Below are 7,330 nucleotides of genomic sequence, written 5' to 3' on the forward strand. Positions count from 1 at the left end.
CTTATCAAGACCCTGTTTCAAAAAAAAAAAAAAAAAGACTTGTAGTTTAATTCCCAGTACAAAAAATGACAACAATAACAAAATGAAGGACACTTCATGTAATTCATTAATTTACCCAGAACACTGTACTGTGGATGCATAAATGGAAATTGAATATAATGGTAAACATAGTGGGTAGGTAGAAAGATTTGAGGGCTTTCTTTTTTCCATTCAGGAGAATTAAATTGTTTGTTGATTATACATGAAAATCAATGATATGCAAGCTTCATTCCCATCTGTTAAGTCTACAGTATCATTATTCAATTTAGATATTGCATAGGATGTGCCAACAATCATTTTTATAACCAAATAATTCCATGACTGTGCTTGTGTGACCCTTTCAATGGTGAACTTCAAAGGTCACAACAACTACATCAAGCTGTCTGAACCTGGTATTATCCCGAATGACTTCTAACTTCACACTCTTGTGGAAATTTTACCAAGATGGCTTTAGAGTAGGCTAACTTTACAGAGCACATATAAAAAAGACATAGGTACTCAGTATCATAATCAGACTATTACATTTAGCAAAAAAAAAAAAAAAAAAGAAGTCTACATTAAAACCCTTTTTGCTTTACACTTTCCACAGAACAGAAACTAAAATAACCTGTTATACAAATAGTCACAAATACAGTACTTGAATTTTTTTGTCCATACACAAAGTATTGTCTAAACCATGTGAATATTGTCTAAACCATGTCTTCTTTGTAGCAGTGAGGCCCTGCCCCAGTGTGCTTGGCTGAGTTCACAAATCTGTTGTAACCTGTGGCTTCCCTGTCACTTCCTCTCCTGCTAAGCTTTGTTTCCTGGCAACATTAAAACCTTCTGCCATTGTCATAGCTACTGCTGCTGCTGGAACTACCAGAGCCACCTTGGTTTCATGATTTGGCAGAGTATTGTCCTCCACCACCATCAGGTCCAGAGTTTTTCTGCCTCCAAAGTTTCTAACCTTCATGGGTCCAAAATTTGATGACTGATTGTTGTCATTGCCATAATCATTGTAGCCGTTACCACTTCCAAAATTGCTTCTGTCACTACCAAATCTATTGTAGCCATCCCCACCACCATGGCTGCCACCAAAGCCACTGAAGTTTTGTCCATAACCAAAATTGTCATTTACATCGAAACCATCTCCACAACCACCACCAAACTTTCTACAACCATGTCAACTTCTTTGGCCAGCTCTTAGGTTGACAGAGCTTTTCTCACTTCACACTTGTGGCCATTCACAGTATGGTATTTCTGAATGACAATCTTATTCACGGAGTCATGGTCATCAAAAGTTAAAAAAGCAAAGACCCTGTGAGAGAATTTGTCTTTATGATGAGTCTTTGGTATACACCACACAAGTGGGTCTTATTAAAAAGAAACACTTTGTGAGGGTGTCCATTGTTTAGTTGGAGATGTGTCCACTTACATTCATTATTCTTATAAAGAGAAGAGATATGTGCATGAATTCTTGTCATGTTGATTGATTTCTCATGTTTAATGTGATTCTGTTTCTTATTTGCTTAGCCACACTTGTAATGAATATTCTCCAGTCATGGAGTCTTGCTTGTTTCCCCCTCTCCCCTCGGTTGAACCAAAGGCCTGACACATGCTAGGCAAGTCTTTGACGCCAAGCCACACACGCAGCTGTTGGGGTTTCTCTTAATTTCTCATGTGGAGTTTTTCCTTAAGTATGTTCTGTAATATTGGCTTCCTAGTTGTGAATTCTATTTCTTTCTTTTTGGTGGGGTGTTACTGGGGATTGAACTCGAGGGCACTTAACCACAGAGTCATATCCCCAGCCCTATTTTATATTTTATTTAGAGACAGGGTTTCACTAAGTAGCTTGGTGCCTCACCATTTCTGACCCTGGCTTTGAACTCGAAATCCTCTGTTTCAGCCTCCCAAGTCACAGGGATTACAGGCATGTGCCACGTCGTCTGGCTTGGGAATTCTATTTTTATTAGCTCATCTGGCAAGGTTTTTTAATGTCTCTCTGATTTTAAAAGCTAATTTTGCTGGATATAGTAGTCTTGGTTGACAATTATTTTCTTCCAAATTAGATCCAAAAACCCTTAGGGCCAGGCAGAATCTGATCTCTGCTGGGTATCTGGATCACAGGTGCTTCCAGAGAATTCAACTCCTAAGGCAGATAATCAAGCAACCTTGGTTGAGAGGCACAACATACTTATACCAATGAATATAGCCTTTCAAAGCTCAGTCCCTAAATGCATTTCCTGCTGGGAGCCATCAGCCAAGTAGGTATGACAATTTCCTTGCTAGCGTACCCCCATGTTTCTTTAGTGGAAGGACTCATGGAAATAGGACATTTTGCAGCTACATTGCATGTAAGGTGACCTTGCTCAAGGACCAGGGCGGATCCGTGTTTAGGGTGTTCCCGGTTTAGCATAATAGGAGATTAGGGCATTCCCCGTTTAGAATAGGGCGTATCCTGCTGCCTGAGTTCCTCTTGAGTTCTTAGGGACAGTATATTTGGGAGACAGAAGCCCAGGAGGTGTGGATTTGGGCAGAGAACGTGGATTTCCCCAGAACGTGTTTGTAGCCGGCTGGTGTGAGTTTGGGAATAAAGAATTGCTGTTTGAATCTACAAAGCTGTGAGTGGCTCGTGATTTGTGCCCAGCCAGAGACTGTGGCAATTTCCACCCACTTTTTCAGTTTCCTGACCCTCATAGCTTATCATGTGAGCCACTAGACTCAAAGGGAAAGCAAGCTGTACTCACCACCTTGTCTCTGACCTGAATCCTCCTAATTATAATCATCTTGCTTCCTTCCTTCATTTCTATATTTCTTTCTTTCTTTGGAATGAACCCAGGTGTGCTCTTCTGATGAACTAAAACCACAATCCATTCTATTTTTTATTTTAAGACAGGGCCTCACTAGGTTCATCAGGAGGGCCTCAAATTTGTGATCAGCCTGCCTCAGCCTCCCAAGTCACAGAGTTCTTTTGTCAATTTTTTCAGTTGTGTTCCTCTCTGTCTTTTTATTTCCCCTCCCCTCTGTGGTGAGCTGACCCCACAATTGTCTCTACCTTGGCTCCAAAATCCCTTTCCTTGGGCTGTATACAAAATAGCAGAATTTCTGAGGCTCTTACTGTCCAATTGTGAACTTTATTGAATTCCCTCAGGCACCACCTCAGTGAGACGCAGCAGTCCTGCTGCTTCAATTCTGAGCTGTGGAGCAAGTGGAAAGTGCAGCCTTCCTCTACTCTGCCATCTCTGTTTCCTCGTTCTATATAAGACTTATGTATAAGTCATAAAAACGTGGATTGCATTGTTTGCTCCAAGAAGTGAGGAATGGGGCTGGGCCACAGTTTCAGAGAGCAGCAGAGAGATGTTCTTTCTGTTGAGCTGTGACTCACTACCTGCATCTTCCACCTGGCTGTACCCATGGGAGAGAGAACAACATGACCTTTCAACATCATGTCTCATCACTGACAATACACATCCCTTTTCTCCTCAAGAGAAAAACACATTTAAATGTGGATTTAAGACCCTTCCCACTCTGGACACTGATCACCGACCTCAGTAGTCCCTATCTGGCTGAGCACCAGGGTGGCTGGTGGGCTTGTTACAAAACACTTGCTCCTAGCCACAAACTACATCTGCCAGATTAGTTGGCACAAGACAGAGGAGTCACTTACTGTAAGCTTGAGGAGAGCCGATGCACAGTCTGGGAATCCTGGTCATTATCTGAGCTTCTGAAAGTATGAACTACACTCTGGCAGCATCAGCACCACCTTGACATTGAAATGGCATCTACTACTAACTCCAACTCTCCATGTTGGGGTGATGTCCAGGGGACTCATGTGCACAGGAAATCTGGGACTCCCTGATCCATGTGTGCCTGGGTGTGGCAGCAGAACTGTGCACTCTGCTGTGGACGTGTGGTCTGATCAGATGGCAAACACGGGGAGATCACAGAGCTCCAGGGCTCAGTGCCTGTCCCTTTCTTTACTTGGCCATCACTCCCTTGGTGTGCCCACCTGTACTCAAGGCTTTAATACATTTCCCCATTCTGGACACTCATCTGTCCACAGCCAATGTCACAAGCGTTTCCAGGATAGATCTCAGTTCAGTGTCTATGCTGAGTGCCTGCCATGTCCCTTTCCAGAGTCCTCTGCTGTCCACTGAGGGCTACTCCATAATGCAGTCTGATATAAGGGGTGCACCACTGACTCTTCCTTCTTATACCCCAGCTTCAGTCCATCAGGAAGTGCTGGGAAGGCCATCCTAAGAATCTGGCTCCCCACTTTGCCATTCTCTTCCCAGCACAGAAGCCATAGCGTCTTTTACAACACAAGTCTTTTTAAAGGGGAAGTTCTGCTGTGATCCTTCTGTGGTCAAACTGCCGTCTAACTCTCTGGATCACTCAGAGTAAAGGTTCAAAGACTTCCAGAAACTTCCAGCCCTGCAGGATCTGATCATATCATTGGCCTCTACTCAGTGACTCTGCTCAGGGCATACCACAGTTCTCAGTTTACCATGAACACAAGGACATGATCCTGCCCCAGTGCCTTTGCACTGCTGTTTCTCCTTCCTGGAAAGAATTTGATACTGACACCATCAAGATTATTATTCATATTCTTCAAATCTTACCTCAAAGATCATATTTTCATCAAGGCACTGAGTACTTTGGCAAATACTTGTCTTCCCTGTTGCCCCCCCCCCCCACCACATACCCTCTGGATAAACTTGTAACTCTTATGCCTCCTAATTTATTTAATCTGTTACAGTGCATCCTCTTCTAACCACTAGAACATATGTTCCACTAGGCTGGAATTTTTTACTTTTCCTCTGAATTTCCCAGATATAACAAATAGTATAACACATATTTTGAGACAGGGTCTCACTTGCTCAGGCTGGCTTCCAACTTTCAATCCTCTTGAGCCACTGGGATTAGAGGTATGTGCCACCAGCTGTCCTTCCTTCGTTTTTACTGCTGAAGTTTTACATTTTATGGTTATACACAGTGTGCCACTTGCCTGGTGATGTGCATGTGTTTGATTCTACTCTGCCATAAGCATCAGTGCACACACAGGCAAGATCACCCCAGGCATATGATCATGAGAAGGAACTTTCTTTCTTTTTTTTTTTTAGAGTAATGTATTTTATTTATTTTTAATTGGTTATTTTATTTATCCATGTTTTTATTGGTGCATTAAAATCATACCTAATGGTGGGATTCATTGTTATATATTTAGACACACACACAATATAACGATGTAATTTGTCAACGTCCTTCCCCAGTATCTCTTTCCCTTTCTCCTTCCTCCCCCTGTTTCCTTTCCTCTGCTGAACTCCCCTCGATTTTCATCAGACTCTATCCCACATCTTTCTTTCCCTTTTTCTTCTCTAGCTTCCACATATGAGAGAAAAATATACAATTCATGGCCTTCCAAGTTTGGCTTATTTTGCTTAATATTCTCAAGTTCCATCCATTTCCCTACAAATGACATAATTTCACTTTTCTTTATGGCTGAATAAAACTCCATTGTGTACATAGACCACTTTTTCTTTATCTATTCATCAATTGATGGACACCTAGACTGGTAGCATATTTTGGCTTCTGTGAATTGTCTTAATCCAGTATTTTTTAAATCCTCAGTTAAACAATTTTATTGTGTATATATGCAGTTACTATTTATAAGACATTCTCTAAGATGCTTCTGGGGTATTAGTATATACAATAAATCCATGGATAACTACCTTCAAGAATCAGTCTTGTAAGGGAGGTAAGAAAGGTATTTGCAAGCTGTAGTATAAATGTAATATAAACTTGATGAATACCATAATAAAGGTGAGAACTGTATAAATATGCCACAATGAAACTTACTACTCTGTATAATTAATATTCACTAATTAAAAAAAGAGGTACATAGCCTTATAGGAATTGAGCCTGGGTCATTTCTCTGTGGAGGGATCAGAAGATGGTGGGCAAGTTACTTCAGGTTCATGAAATACATCAGAGAAAGTAACTGGAGGAAACAGTCACTTTAACTGGAATTTAAGATGCTACTGGGAGATACAACTTTCCATCCTATCATATTCTTTTCTTCAACTACAGTGGATAAAGCTAGTGTTCAAAGTGCTTGTTCTAATTTTAACTCTTAGCAGGAACATATGAGAGTTCATGTTGCTGAAGTTCTGAAAGGTAACCTAGAAGATGGGATGTAGGAGTCTGGAGCACAGTCTTGGATGCAGAACTGCCCAGGCATTATATGCCCATCAGCAACTTCCTTTCCTTCCTTTATTCCACCTGCTCTGGCCTCAAACTATCAGCACATAGGTCAAGATCCTGCTTCCTTCTAGTAAACCACAGGGTATTGTCATGTACCTGGAATCTTCCATAAAAAGGAAAACAAGGAAGAAGGGAGGCGTGGAGAAATGGAGAGAGGAGAAGGAGGAGGAGGAGAAGAAAAGAGCAAATGCAAAAATAAGGAAGAGAATAGGAGAAGCATCATTGGAAAGAGCAGGAATAACAGGCATTATCACAGTGCAAGGAAGTAAGGAGATGGAGACATATAGAACTACAGATATGCAGAGAGTTGGCAAAACAAGAAATATCCTTGAAATCACATAAATAACACTAGATCATCAACATGGAGTCCTGGAAGAGGGAGAATTGGATAAAGGGAAGGATTTCATAAGCTGGAATGAGTAATAAGTAGATCATAATAATAAAAGTAACACACAAATGGAAATGATTTGTTAGGTCCTCCAAGACATGAAGTTGCAAGGTGGGTTGAGCTCACCAGCATTTTATTAGGGGAAACACCTGTCTGAGAATGTGAGAAAGGAGCCAGAAATTCCTGGGAAAGCCTTCAGATTGAGGGATGGAAGATGGACAGAGGGAGAAGAGCTTGTTGGATTGGTCCCAGGAGCAACCTAAGGATTGTGCATCCAGGATTCAGAAGTGCCCTGTCTGTGATGGCCATCAGAGGAGTCCCATGCCTCCCAGGAACAGGCCTGCCTCAGTGCCTTGGGTTTGACCTTTTTTTCCCCTGAAACAAATACCTGTGATAATCAACTTTAAAAGCAGAAAGGTCTTTTTCCATTCACAGTTTGGGGAGTTTGACTATTGGCCCTGGTGTTTTGGGCCTGTGGCAGCACAGTTCATCATGGCAGGTGTGCATGACTCAGGAAGCCCACTCACCTCATGGGGGAAGAGAGAGTAGGGCACAGGTCCTTGATCCCCTCCAGGGATATGTCTCTATCCAGAAGACCTCCTTCTAGGCCCACCTCTTCAGGTTTCCTCCACCTTCCCATTGTGCCAAGCTGGAGAG

General features: G+C 42.0%; 1 pseudogene; it reads right to left on the reverse strand.

Annotated features, from left to right (window-relative positions):
- Positions 1–854: 854 nt before the first annotated feature.
- Positions 855–7,313, reverse strand: LOC143402023 (heterogeneous nuclear ribonucleoprotein A1-like 2; annotated as a pseudogene).
- Positions 7,314–7,330: the final 17 nt, after the last annotated feature.

The sequence above is a fragment of the Callospermophilus lateralis genome, chromosome 6, assembly GCF_048772815.1.
Source record: "Callospermophilus lateralis isolate mCalLat2 chromosome 6, mCalLat2.hap1, whole genome shotgun sequence".
NCBI classification, from domain to species: domain Eukaryota; kingdom Metazoa; phylum Chordata; class Mammalia; order Rodentia; family Sciuridae; genus Callospermophilus; species Callospermophilus lateralis.